This window comes from Ixodes scapularis, unplaced genomic scaffold, assembly GCF_016920785.2.
Source record: "Ixodes scapularis isolate PalLabHiFi unplaced genomic scaffold, ASM1692078v2 PGA_scaffold2__306_contigs__length_199485367, whole genome shotgun sequence".
Lineage (NCBI taxonomy): Eukaryota > Metazoa > Arthropoda > Arachnida > Ixodida > Ixodidae > Ixodes > Ixodes scapularis.
The window spans coordinates 31,257,207-31,272,314 of NW_024609857.1; positions in this window are offsets into that span (position 1 = coordinate 31,257,207).

Below are 15,108 nucleotides of genomic sequence, written 5' to 3' on the forward strand. Positions count from 1 at the left end.
CGTCGAAGAAGATATCGAAGGAAGGCAGCAATGCTGAGGTGAGTGGAAAGGACACCGAAGCAGACAAAAAGGAGGAGGAAGGAAACAAAAAGGAGAACGAAAAGAGAGAAAAGAAAAAAAAGAGAAAAAAAGAGAAAAAAAGAAATGAGAACAAATTGACCCCCGAAGAACAGCCCGATTTGGGGAGGTTTGGTGAGCAGCAATCGTTGATCACTATTGTCCCATCAATGAGTGACAAATTAGATAAAAAGGCTGAGAAATTGCGCAGAAAGGCAGAGAAGAAGGCACGGAAGGAGGCTAGGAAGAAAAAAAAGGCGCTTCTTAAGGAGAGTCCTCACTCAACTGAAGCCTCATCAAAGTCTCCTCCTAAGTCTCCTCCTAAGTCTCCTTCTAAGTCTCCTCCTAAGTCTCCTCCTAAGTCTCTCGTTACAACAGGCACTGAGGTCGTGGCGAAGAAGAGCAAAAAAGGCCGTTCTAAAGAGGGCCCTTATTCAACTCAAGCTTCATCAATGTCTCCTTCTAAGCTAATCGTTGCAACAGACAACGAGGTCGTGGCTAAGAAGAAAAAAAAGCGGCGTTCTAAAAAGGGTCCTTACTCAATCGAAGCCTCATCAGCTTCTCTTCCTAAATCTCTTGCTGCAACAGACATTGAAGCCGTGGCTAAGAAGAAAAAGAAGGGACGTTCTAAAGCGAGCTTTTACTCAAATGAAGCCTTATCAACGTCTCCTCCTATTGTTGCAGCAGACACTGAAGAAAAGGAGGCTGCCGGTACGGCAGCCTCCTTTTTCTCTCTTGTGGACAGTTTTAAGGGCATGTTCAAAGGTGACAGTTCTGAGCCAGCAGGTATCCAGCCAACAACTTCGTCTGCATTTCGGGCCGACGCCGCTCCTGATGTTGTCCTTACTGATGTCGCTGCGGTTACTCCTGAGGTTTCTGTTGGCGCCAAACTCCCTGTTACCACAGCAACCGGTATTACAACCACCTCTACAATCATCGCCCCGATCACCACCGTAGCCGGCACTCCAGCTACTTCAGCTGCCACCACAATCGTCACTGGAACACCCGCTGGAACTCCCAGCGTGGCACGTGTATCAACAAGCGTAGTCCCAACCTCGGTTATGGAGGCTGCCGGTACTGGTACGACACCAGCGGCCAGTTCTGTTTCATTCGAACATGCTCCAGTACCTACTCTGGAGCCGTTTTCGGGTGTCCTGATTTCTGTTTCGAAGAGAGACCTCTCTCAGCGTTCCACCCTCGCGCAACGAAAGTCCACTGCAGCCCGGGTCACAAAAAGGCTGGGTAGTTCCATCGAGACTTTTCCCGACAACGTGGTCACAGGCATGCCTGGGGTCGACTTCACATTTCTCTCAGACAAAGGGGTGTCCGAAATCTTGGCGAGCGCCCGATCCCCTGAAGCGGTGTCTGTGTCCATTGGCCCCAGAAGCCTTCGGGGTCAGGACATATATAGCTCGTATTCCTTGCCTACGCTTCAGGAACGCGACAGCGAACACCCAGGGTCGCTGCCTTCGCATATGACGGACGTTGGGTCACGGGACCACGACACATCGCAGGATCGCGCAGACCGCTGGCAGGACGACGAAGCGCCTGATCTTGAGAAAGCTGGCGCTCTTGAATTCCTACCATCGGGCCCCCGCGGAACGCCAAGCGTGGACATAGGCTACATCCACTGGGCGGCCACACTGGCTGAGAATCTACGGATTGCCTCGCAAGCAGTCAGGGCGCTGCACTATTCGACGGAGCAAGAGCAGCATCAACGGGACCGCTTGGCGCGGCAGCTCTTACAACGCGCGGCCTACGCCAGCGCGGAGGTGCGGAGGGCATCTATGGCGCTGGTTGCTAAGGTTCCAGACAGCTCGGAAGGCGAGTCGCTAAAGCACAGTGCCGCTTTTTCCGAAGAGCTTGCAAGAGCCGTGCCTTGGGCGCCAACAAGTTCTGTGGTTGCCGATGAAGTTCGCCCCATGTCCGCACGACGTTCAGCTGTAAAGAAATCGTTTGGGCGTATTCCGCCAGAGAAGCAAGTCACACCCGGTTCAATGAAGAAACAACCTTCAGAGTCGCTGCTTAGCTCTGAGTCTATGTGTTCGCTAAGCGACGGATTTCGGCGCGTCCGCTCTACCGGAGACGACGAAGCTGCGGTTACCAGACGTACATCCGTAGGCTATCGGTCACTGTGTTGGTCGACCTCCCCCCGAATCGGTGTGAAAACGCTGCCGACAGCTATGGAATCTTCTCTGGAAGGGACTCCGGGACATCGAAAAGCCACGCTACGAACGGCAAGACAGGTGTCCTCGGAAGGGGAGCGTATTTCGCTAGCGAAGCCAGTCACGCCCGGTTCAGTGAAGAAACAACCTTCGGAGTCGCCACCTAGCGCCGGGTCTGGGTGTTCGCTATGCGGCGGATTTTGGCGCGACCGCTGTACCGAAGACGACGAAGCTACGGCGACCAGACGTTCCTCCGAAGAATCTGTAGGGGGACAGGTGGGGGGACCCTGGCCCTGGCCTCTGTCCTTCCCGCCAGTGCTCGGAGCCACCGAGCGTGCCTCTGCTACAGTCCTGTCATCGGCGCCAGAGAAGATGGAGGGCAAACTCTCTTCTGAGGCCGGTGCTTCGCTCCGAAGGCCAAGCCGCTATGCACCAAAAAAAGAGGAACTAGACGCCATCGTCCACGGGTTTCTAGCCGAAACAACGCAGAACGGCTTGGGGCCCGAACCTCACATACTCGCGAATGTTAGCAGACTGAGCGAGCAGCTGCTGCGGGCCTTTGCGAGGCCCACGGTATCTGCGGATAAGCCATCGGTTTCTGCGGATAAAACCCTGGCCTCTGCGGAGAAGCCCTTGGCCTCTGCGAAGAAGTCCTTGGCATCTGCGGAGAAGACTATGGCCGTGTTGTTGAAAGAGCATTCTGCAGATGAGACTACGTGGAGGAAGATTTCTGCCAATAGGGTTGCGTCCAGCGCTGCCAAGGGTTTCATAGAACAACAAAAGGTTCAGCAGAAGCTCGAGGAAAGCGAAAGGAGGCCCCAGAAAGCACCAGGAGGCAAGGAGGATGCCACCGAGGAGCTTTCAGAGTCAGCAGTCGAGATCGGTCTGTGGGAACTGTCTCTGAGCACAGTTCGTACGTTCCCGGAGACAACTGTAGCGATGTTGCTGGGGGCGGTCGTTGTCACCTGGATTTTCATCCTTTTGGTGGTCACCCCGTTACATCACGACATCAAGGCCCAGCCGACCAACCCTCTGCCAACGCCGTCTTCAATAAACGGTCAAGACTCGGAGTTTACGGCTCGGCCGACCGGGCGTAGTACCATGCCACGTGAGTCACTTCTCAATCGTATTGTTTACGATGGGTCTATATCACATGAGCGAATGACGTTTTAGCGAACAGCGACATTTGAGCGAATCGACGTTTTAGCGAATAACGGGGGCGCGCGTTAACCCATCCCCCGCGCTGCGCTTACGCCGCTTCGCGGCGACATTCTGCGGCGGCTCACTACAAAAGTGTGAACCCATTTGGCCCACCCGAAAACGCCCCTTGGCGGCGTCCGACTATTCGCTAAAGTGTCATTCGGTGAAACGTGGGCGTTCACTAAAACGTCATTCAATCAAGTGAGTGCCTCCCTGCTGAAACATAGAAAGTACACAGTATGACAGATGTAGTGCGAAGACATGGGCGTTTTGTTTTAGAATTGTATTCAAGGTTAGTGTTGTACACTGCACTTTACTGCCCAATGTCGACTTCTGCTTAAATTTTAGTTGCAAGAACAACCAACGACGGGCAGCCTTTCAGTTGTAAAATGAAACGTTTGCGAACACTCCCTTCGTGCTAAATGTGTCACGCTTTGTTTAAGCACGGGATTAACAGAAAAGGGAGGGTAATACGAGGCACCCTGGGTAGTTTTTTCAAGGAGCCATTCTGTTTCTTGTGGTGACGATTGGCATGGTTTGGGTTTTGACTCCGCCATCGGCGTTGGTTGTCATTCCTCGCAACAACGCCCAGCACGTGTCAAGATACTTTAGGAACACGACCTGGATGGACAGTAGCAATGTTACATTCTCTACGTCGCCTAGTGAGTGCCAGCACGAGGCACACGCTGAACACGAGTCGCTACGTCAACGTTTGTCTGGAAGGAACTTGCGTTCAATCAGAGCACGAACCTCAGACAAACGGCGACAAAGCACTCGTGGCGTGCCCACATACTATATGGGGTCCATATCACATGAGCGAATGACGTTTTAGCGAACAGCGACATTTGAGCGAATCGCCGTTTTAGCGAATAACGGGGCCGCGCGTTAACCCATCTGCCGCGCTGCGCTTTACGCCGCTTCACTGCGACAGTCAGCGGCGGCTCATTACAAAAATGCGAACCCACTTGGCCCACTCGAAAGCACCGCTTCGCGGCGTCCGACTATTTGGTAAAGTGTCGTTCGGTGAAACGCGGGCGTTCGCTAAAACGTCATTTGATCAAGTGAGTGCTTCCTCATACTATGTATTCCGTGCTGGCCTTCGCATGGTGACAGAAAATTCAGCACTACGGATACGGTGTACCAGTACTCTCCGCTTTCTCTCTAGGTGGCTTTAACTTTAGTCGCCTGTCCTTCTTAATGCCCCCCTCGTTTTTTATCCTTTCATCGCCATCTTCGTAGTTTCCTTAGTTTCCTTGCTCCGTACGCTCCTCTTCCTCCTGATCCAGCACCGGCCGGACGGACGATGTACGTGTGCGAGTCCGCAGATTGCGTGCGAGAGGGGGCCTACCTGAGGGACCTCTTGGAGGGCAACCCCTGCCTCAACTTCTACGACTACGTCTGCGAACGCCTGGACGACCAGCGGCAGCCGCCTCCGGGCATGGCCACTTCGACAGACACACGCCTCGCCGACGCCCTCGAGGACGCCCTCCTGGTCTACCTGCGCGACCCGCAGCACGTGGACGTCGCCGTGGGCCGCGACCTGATGGCGCTCTGCAGCGGGTCCTCGACGTCCCAGCTGGCCTCGTTTCTCACGGGGTACGTGTCTCCCGAGTGGCCGCTGCCCAGGGGACAAGTACCGGCGGCCGACGACGTCTGGAGAGCTGCGGGACGTCTGCTTCGCGACCTGGACGTGGCAGTCCTGGTCTCGGTGGCGCCGCAGCCGGGGGTCGTGGCCCACCTAGGTGCACCCGACCTGCTCTTCCGGCAGGGGGACCCCGACGCGATGCTCGACGACTTGCAGGTAAACCGCGCGATGTATTCTTTTAATGATTAATATTATTAAGCTATGCGCATTTTAAAACGCTCATTTTCCGCCCGCACGTAGCGGTAGCGTTTGAGGCGACGTGATAAGGTTTCGGAATCTACCTTTACCTTACTTAAAAACAAAGAAAATCGAAATTTTTTGTTGAAAAAATGGCGGCCAACAGAGTCTGGGAATACGTGAAGATGAAGAGATGAACTATAACAAGTAAACGCGGGAAGAGTATTTGTAAAAAGCTCGTGGAATGCTTGTTGAAAAGAGCGGGAAGCGTTTTCGCAAAAGGCCTGAGTAAGCTCCTTAGGCAATTCTGGCGCCCCGATATGTCCCCTCATACTAGGGTAACACAGAAATCGTGATTTTTGGTTTAATCAAATAAATTATATTTATTCGATTTAAATCAGACCGATTTGGTATATATCCGATCAGTTTGATTTAGATCACTGCAGTTATAAAATAGCGCTTCTTAATCACTAAAGTGAATCCCGGCACAGTAGAAAAAAACAACAACAACAACAACAACGGCCTAATACTTCTAGTCAGTGAAAAAGCTTCATTTGTGTCTTTTTTTCCCTGGTCTGATTTTCTTTTAATAACACATTACCTTTCTAGTGTTAGTTCCTTTTGCGTTCTTATTTACTTGCCGTAGGACGTTACTTGACTAACAAACAAAATGGATAAAAAAAAAAAAAAAAAAAAACTCGATGTTCCGATTTTTTGTTAGAAGGTGCTCGTGTTTAGCCTGATATAAATCGTTTTTACTCGATGATTTTTTTTAATTTAAATTCATAACAAATTCTCACAGATAGCATAAAATGATAGACAAACGTTCAATAAAAATATATTTTGGGATTATTTTTGCGCAAAAGGTTCAATTTAACTCATCATAGTAAAGCCGGTTTTATGTAAATCACGATTTAACTCATGATTTAATCCATCGCGATATATTCTCCACCCTGCTTTGTACAAGCTTTTGTGGAGACTTGCCGTTGATCAGTTTGTCATTGTATGAACGCACTGGGAGATCTAAAGTTTTGTATTGTTAAGCAATGTCAGCTTCAAGGCTAAGTGGGTGACCGGCCTGTGCCAGGCTGTTTTGTCTTTCTATAGTCTCGAGAAGAGAATATCGATCTACATTAAGGTCATATATGCATCCTCCGCATATAGCTCGTATAAATAGGTGTGGTGGTCTTTCAGGCGCCTTTAAAAGACATCTTTAAAGGGCCACTGGCAGGACCAACAAGCCACTGGCAGGACCAACAAACCACTGGCAGGACCAACACTAATACTTTGGCAGTATATGGAACTATAGACCCGTGTTTCTAAAAATAAAATAAAATAAATATATAAAAAAACCGGCCGCCAGATGGCTTTCATGACGATCATGCTTTTCGTGGAAGACTCTTCAAAATATTAGGCGCTGGATAAAATTAGCCATTTAGGTATCCAGCCATGTATTGACGCAAAGTGCGTCAATGCACGAGGTACGTGCAACGTGCAGCCGTTGGGAAGATCATGGCGGCACAGCGCAGCACTGAGCTTGGTTTCAGACGCCATGGTCTTCCCAGAGGCGGCGCGCGGCACGCATCTAGAGTATTTCCACAACAATGAATGGCGCCACTTTTCCCAGGATAAAGTGGCTACAGTGTTACCTGGTTCGACTAGTGCCTCGAGCCAGACAACAAAAAGGAAGAAGGTAGGAATAGACCGGAACAAACTAGATACATAGTTTTTTAGTTATGCAAGTGTGGACTTCTTTATTGGTGCCGTTGAAAACCAACTTATTTGTCAATCTATGAATTGATATATATATTATTTTAAGAAAGACGCGGGACTTTTGTTTATGTTTACTCGGTTATCTCAAATTCTATATTTATGTTGTGTTTCTCTTGTACCCCAATAATGCTATAATCCCTACGGAGGTTGGCAGTATTCTGAAATAAAATAAGAGAAATAAACCCCCAGCACTGCGGGTCGTGCAAGCCATGTTCAGTTCGCAGCAGGTTCGCTCGCAGGAGGCCGTCAGGGACGCCGTGACCCTGGTCTCTCCAGCCGCCGACGCCCACCTCCTGTCCGTCGAAGTGAGCACGGTCATGCGCAGCCTCTCCCAAGCTGTCTCACCCGCTGGCCGAACTCCCTTCCGGGCGCCCTGGGAACCCACGCCTCTGACCGATCTCCACGCGGGACCCAGGGCGCTGCTGAAGGCGGTCAAGCCGTCGGCCACCGGCGTGCTGCTCTCGCTGGACCTGGCCAAGATCGACGAACTGGTCGCAGCCGACCCGACCAGGGCCATGCTCTACCTGGGCTTCCGAGCCGTCCTCTGGGCCTCGCCCTTTTTGTCCGGAACGCCGGATTCTCTACAACGGGCGTACACGGCCGCCCTGCAACCGCCTCTGGTGGACCGGACACGGCTGTGTCCGCGGGCCGTGGGCAACGCGGTGCCCCTGTTGTTCTTGCGCGCCCTGTACAACGTCCTAGGACCAATGACGCTGGCTCGGAGTTGGTCCGAGCAACTAGAGGACCATTTCCTGCGCAGCCTGCCCCGGCTTTTGGCCGTGGGCTCGCACGGGCCATCGGCGGACGTGCTGGAGGCTCGGCTGCTCGCCGCCAGGCTCCAGAGCACACCGCTGGCCAGGTTTTTCCCGGCGCGGGTGGTGCGCGACCAGATCTGGAAGCGGCACCACGACTTGCTGCGGGGCCGCGTGGCCGGAGCGCTGGACCCGCTGCTGCGACTAAGGGACGCGTCGGCTGCCGCGGATCGGTGCGTCTGTGGGGCGTCAAGGGCATTTGATTCTCGACGTTGTAGCGTGCTTGATTGGCAATTTTCATGACGCGTTTATGAACCTACTTTCACGGCTTCGTCTTTAAACCGCCGGGTGCTGTGGAAATCTGAGTCCCTCGAGGAAACTGGCGAGCGAATTTGCCGTGACACCTTCCGTGCCGCTAGGTGCCGTCAATTTCGCAGAAGTCGCCATGTTATCAACTTCTGTGGGGGGCCCGCATGTTGGTGGCCCCGCAGTGCATTCGGAGCGGCAGCTTGAAGGGATCACGAAACAATTTCTCCACTCTAGCTCGCAGTGCTCGAATGATCACATATTTCGTTAAGGATCAGAAGTCAGCTTTCGCTTACACGCGCTTGCTTTTTGAAAGCGCTGTGCGTATGGAGCTGTGCTCTTTCCCCTCCTCAAATTACAAGTTTTTACCTCGATCCGGACAACAGAAATGGTAATATCATGGCGACGGATAATCTGCTTAGTCTGACTCGGCTGGGGCAGGACATAAAGGGGCTGAAAGCCTCAGCTATAGAGAAGCATAAAAAACAAAATTTTGTATCCGCGGGTAAAGCGCCGTTCACACATACGCAATCCAGTTAGACCGAGAGTGTTCAAACTGGTTTTTAAGCCTCTTGCGACGTCTTAAAAAGGGATGCTGAACTGAAATTTGAATTTCCCAAAACACGCAGAAAAAGTGTGCAACGGGATGCTACAAACACCAAAACATCACTCATACAGCGATATCTCGAACGGATGACCGTATTTTTCAAAAAAGGAGACGCATTTGGCAGGGATGTTGACGTCATGCTTCTCCGAGAAGGAGAGGGAACCGCCTCGCGTTTTCTCCGCCTCGGGGCCTTGAGGGAGTGAAGCGAAGAGAGGAGGAAACACGGTATATTGACGTCACGCGCTTCGTCGGCCTGGTTCAATCTCGACCTCTTTTTCCCAAAATACGGCCGTCCATTCGAGATATCGCCTTGCAAGTAGTATTGTACGGATTGTAGCGTCCCGCCTACATCTCCTGCATTGTTTTTTTTTTTAAATCCAAATTTCGGTTCACCTTCCCTTTAAGGCCCGTTCACACTCTTGCGACTTCTTAAAAGCTGGGTCCCTTAAAACCTCTTACGAGAGGACACACTGGCGCCATCTATTGGGTAGCAGTGTACACTTGGCAGTCCGGCGTATTTTCTATTTCTCTTCCGCGTTATCCTTTCTTCCTTGGCTCGAAAAACTTTTGTCAACGTTATAAACGAGCCTTTCTTGTAGGTCTTACGCACATTTGACCTCGGAAATCACGCAAAACCTTCGCTCCTGTGAAATGAAGTTCCAGGGTCACCGTATAGATGGCGCCAGCGTGCCTGTGTGTTCTGTCGTCCTAAGAAATTTTAAGAGGTTTTAAAGGGGTACTGCGGCGATTTTTTCATGGTCTCTGATGCTTTATGAGTCCCCAAGTTTTGTGTGAAAAAAAAGCGCGAAGTTATATAATTTTCCAATATCGCTTTCATCGTGTTGCCAGTAGCCCTACTGGCTACAATGTTGCCAGTAGGGATACTGGCAACATTAAAGTGTGACGGCAGAAATGGTACAAAGAGGGCAGTAAGCCATGTTCCCAACTGATTACAAGACGTTTGATGGTGGGAAAAGAATGTTTGGTAAGTGATTCACTGAGAAGCACGCAAAAAAACACTCGGCATACTCTGTTTAAGACTACATGCACGACTTGAAAGTCTGTATCCTGTGTGACGTCACACCACTGAAGAGCGCGCGAAAATTCGAATGCTGGTTTCGGCATCATCTTCATTTACGGTTTTCCCAATTGCTTTTTTGAATTTCGAGAATATAAATAGCATACCATGACGACTGAAGTCCGTTAGTCAGAAAATGCAATTTGTTTAGGTAGCTCAAAAAACGGACGGAGTACCCCTTCAACAAGTCTCGGTCTCTCTCTCAGTCGTACTCGGTTGCAAGAGTGTGAACGGGCCTTTATGACAGCTCCGCTGCAGCAGATCCGGTCCTAGGACGTAGCAAGAGGCTTAAAAACCGGTCCGGTACCTCGGTTTTATTCGGTTGCATATCTGTGAAGGGCGCTTAAGAGTCATCCCCACCACAAGCTTCCATTTCACGGTTATCGTGCTTCTGTGACAATAAAGCCTTACTGTGGCAAAAGCTAACATGTTTTCACTATTTTTTTATGATAATAGACCCCTTTCAAAATACGTTACTTGCACTCTGTTGGCAGCTGTGAAATCCCTGCACAATGGCTAACTAAAACCTCAACGTCACGGCACACTGGAAAAAACACACCCACTAAAAGGGTGATAATCGCAGTGACGTGGCACTTTCGACGCTCTTTGATTGGCTCGTCGGCTCGTAGTGTTGGCCGCGCTCCGACGTTCGCTATCTTATAGAATGACTTGCACGTTCCTCGATGCAGTCACTCCGCCATTGTGCAGGGGTTCCGACCCTCTAATAATTGGCAGGTGACTTTTGAAAGGGGTCTATTATTCTGAACAACTGTAACTAAAGAAGGATCCACGGTTTCACCTGCAATGTCTTGTTATCACCAGTAACTCTTATCGTCGAAGAAACGTTATTACAAAACACTAGGAGCCATTGCACTCTGTGAAGGTGAATTACCAGCGAAGCTGTTTAGCTTACGACACAGACTTGACACGACATTTTGAACAAAGGTACGAACACATTTCTTTTCTTGATCGGTGGTCATCGTGACGAAATGTACGCACACACATGTCGAGGACTATCGCCGCCCCGAGGAGCCGGTGGAAACTAGACACGCGCGACGGGACCGCCACCCGACGGAAGAAAAGGAAATTAGGCACGCAAGCGCCTGGAACGACGACAAAGAGAGGGCGCTGCGAGCCCGCTCTGAGTTTTTGTTGACGCACACCAAAAATGCACGGAACCCTAGCCATAAGCAGCTTCGCTGTAATATTTTGGGCCATGCCGATGAATCTATCACAGGGGATCGGTCATCCACCCCAGAGACCCGTCCCATTGTCCACGCAGGGACTTTGCTGTGGCCTTGATGCTGAGCGCGTACCTGACAGCGCACATTTTGCACCATTGAATTCTTTTTTTCCTCTCGGGAAGAAGAAGCAACAGTGAGCATGCACCAGCATGATTCAATGACATCACGTGTACATAATTTATTATTGGCGAGAAACGCGTCTTATTATGTTGCGCACTCGCGCGCGCAGCTCGGCGGGTTCTGCGCTGGACGTGCTCCCTGCCTGGCTGCCCAGCGGTGCCCTGCGCCTTCCGCCGGGCCTGGTGAACGCTAGCGTGCGGCTGAACAGTTCCCTGCGCGCCCTGCACACGGCCCGTGTGGCGGTGCGGCTGTTTGCCGCGCTGGCCGAGCTGCTCCGAGATCGGCCCACTCTGCCCGAAGAGGTCCCCGTGTCCATGGCGTACGAGGAACGGCTCGGGAGAGCCGCCGACTGCCTCCAGACGGACCAGGACGGCATGCCGACGGCGCTTAAGAGCGGCTTCGTCCACAAGCCCGTGCGCTGGAAGCTGCTAGACCAGACGCTGGCCCTGGCACTCGCCCATTCGGGCCTCGAGGTGCAGAGACTTCTCTCTCCTTGTATTTAGCCGACCTAATTAAACCTAAAGGCTGGTTCACACAGCCCTGTTTCCTTACGAAATTTACGTACACTTACGATCGCAAGCCACAGGCACATCCGTGTTTCGTACAAAGCATGCAACCAGGTAATGGGGAGCTTAGCAAGCGGAATATGAAGCACGGATGTGCTGGTGACTTGCGGTAGTATCTCGACGTAAAGGTTGGTTCACACAGGGGCGTTTTCCTACGTTGCGTTATGATACGTTACGACCCCTTACGCCGCGAGTCACCGGAACATCCGTACTACGAATGAAGCGTGGTGACCGGTTAAATGAGTAGCTTTGGACGCGACGTACGAATGTCCCAGTGATTCCTCACGTAATGTAATAAATAATAATCAAAAGCCCCTGCGTGAACCGACCTTAAGGATAAGCACACTTCGTAACGTAAGAAAACGGTGCCTTAACCTAACCTAACCTAAACCAGCTAACCTGACCTGACTTAACCCAACCTAACCTGATCTAACATAACCTAACATTATTTTCAATTGATCAGATGCTTATCATAATCATAATCATGTTAATGACCATGCTTCGAGGTAGCTTCAGTTAAAGGATCCATGGAACCAGGGGCGTAGCTACAGGGGAGGGGGGCTTATGTTCGATCCAGCCCCCATCCTCTCTCCCCACTACCCGATACTTTGAGCGCAGCTGACCAAGAAGGCAGCGTGCTTGTGGTCTGACGGTTATCGCGCGCGCTTTCCACGCTGGAAGCCAGGGTTCGATTCCTGGCCGCGGGGGCGCATTTTTGTCGCCTCTGTAAAGTAATGTTCTGGTAAATTCGAGAACCATGTGGCTTGTTCGAGGTCAGAATGTTCTACGCGCCGAACCTTTTACGCCGAACGATCCAGAAACCCACGAGGGTACATAAGGGATTCCGCAAGGCGAGCGGGGTCAAGGGAGGAAGTGGCCGAGTGGGCTAACGCGTCTCAGCTCGGAGCGTGGAGCGAAAGCTTGCGCTGGGAACCACCTGGGTTCGATCCCCGCCGCCCCCGCCCGTTTCGATCTGGATGAGTTTCGTACCGGCACGCGTTCGTGTGATCACTACTGCGTGATGCACATTAAAAATCCCAGGTTAGCGATTGTACCGCACTGGCCAAATTTCTCATCTACAGCTAAGAGACCGATTACCCATTGAGGCGCATCTCCATCAAGGCTGTATAAACATAATGAGCAAGCCAATTTTTTTTTTTTTGAGCGGGGTCAATTTCGCCTTAGCGTTCGACTGTGCTGCTACGCAGACTTCGACGCCCGCGACGCTTTGTTATTATCTTTGTACCCTTTTATTTTTGGCACAAGTTCGCCACATTAAACGTTTATTTCTTCCTGTTTATTTCCTGTTTTTTTGGTCACCACCCGTGACAATATACCCATATTGAGTCCGGGTATTTCACCGAACGCCGCTTCGTCGAATACCGTTTCATCGAAGCCATTTCATCGAACGGCATTTTATCGAAAGAATTTCATTGATCGTCGTTTGATCGAACACCGCCTAGTTAAGCAGTAGGAATTTTGGATCTAGGAAATAGTTCTATTTTAATACCGGAAGGATAGAAGACCTTTCTTTTCCTACAGAGAGGGGAACTAAAAATGAGGAACTATATTTTCTCCGATATACCTATTCGTTATAGTAACTGATGACTTCTGCTGCTAATGTAGCTAATAATTTACGGGAACATTTTCCCTGACATTTTATGCAACCTGTGATCATCGGGTGTCGTGACGAAGGTACATACATTCAAGGGTCTATCCCCGTTCTAGAAGAGTCTTACAGTATTCTGCTCTACGCACAAAGTCATCCTTGAACCAATGACATGTATCCTTGGCTGTAGCATGAAACAGAAGAAAAAATGGCGTGTCTTTCTTTTTTGTGCTTGTCATCGACAGAATCGTGGATTTACGGGTTTTTCAACCTTTGTTCTTAGGAAGAAAGCGATTCTCCTAGGATAGATTGAAAACTCAAGTAAATAGATAAAAAAAAAAAAAAAAAGCACAACGAAGAATACGAAACCGTCCGATCCGACGTCCGACCACGCAATACGACGGTCGGAGGCAAAGGTTTTCAACGCTCTCCGATGCTACGAAAACCATCGCCCCCAAGGTCATTCCGGCAGTCCGCACGTCGGATCGTTTCGTCGTACATGTGTACGACGAAACCTTCCGGATCTACCATATACGCGTGAACAACTAGGAAACCCACTTATCTTACCTGAAAACAGAAAATACTAATTACTACCCACTCATGTTTTGTTATGTTCTATGATTCAGTAACTACACTTTTGGTGAAATAGTGACCACGGTAGTAATTTTATTTCTGGAGATTTGACAGCAGCGTGGAAACAACTCAGACGAAAGAGAGAAAGAGAGAGAGAGAGAGATAGAGAGAGTAAATATGGTCTAAAACGCACCATAATGCTCCGAAATTCGGTGAAGTGAAATTCGGATGAAACTGCGTCACGCGATTCAATGAAAGGGCGTTCGATGAATGGGCGTACGATGAAAGGTCCTTATTTGATGAAACGATATTTGATGAAGCAGCGTTAGATGAATAATGATGTTGCGAACCTCCAGTTGATATAGTTCATGGCTTCCTGGCAGGGCCTGAAAGTATCACCATGGTTCTTACCGAAGAAAAAAAAGTAGCGAAATACGTTACTCGTAACTTGCAAATAAAAGGAACCCATTACCGACCTACGTTACCTGAAAACAGAAGGAACGTGTTACTGTTACCGACAAAAGTAACGCACGTTGCTTTTTATTTGTTGTGTGGCACCAGAAGGTACCGCAAAAGCTCATCATCCCCACAGGACACAAAAGTGCGTCCATTTGCAAATGAGTTTCCCAGGTAGTCTTCCTCTCCTGCTGCGTTCGCTTTTGTAGGGGAAGTGGGGTTTTGATGATATGAGTCATCAAAACCCCGCTTCTTTATGGTTCCACCTGAATAGTAAAAACCAAACGCAAAAGTATACACTCCTATGTGCCTGATTTGTGACATATTGGCACGGAACTTAAAAGGGACACTGAAAGGGTATTTATGATCGCCAAGGTTTTTATTTGTACGTTACATATGAGAGTCCAACTAGCCAGAAAACAAATTCGTTTTCTTTCCGACCGAAAACAGCCGATCGAGTACTGGCTGGTTTGAGTTGCACTCTCTCTCTACTCCGTGGCCACGTGCCGTTTCCTATGGTTTAAAGTCAACCACCAACTATAATCAAAGTCGTAGCTAGGTCATCGAAGGCACACACACAATATTAAAAATACAAAACAAATATGATACTTAAAAGATTAAAAAAAAAAACGCAATAAGATGACGGATTAGATGTCGTACCAACTCGCCCAAGCTTCAATCTTAGTAAATATAATACCCATTTTTTCGTGGCTTCTAAAAAGCTCCAAATACTTTGTTTTGGGGAGAACAAAAGTATGACAGCCACGTGACTTCCACCAC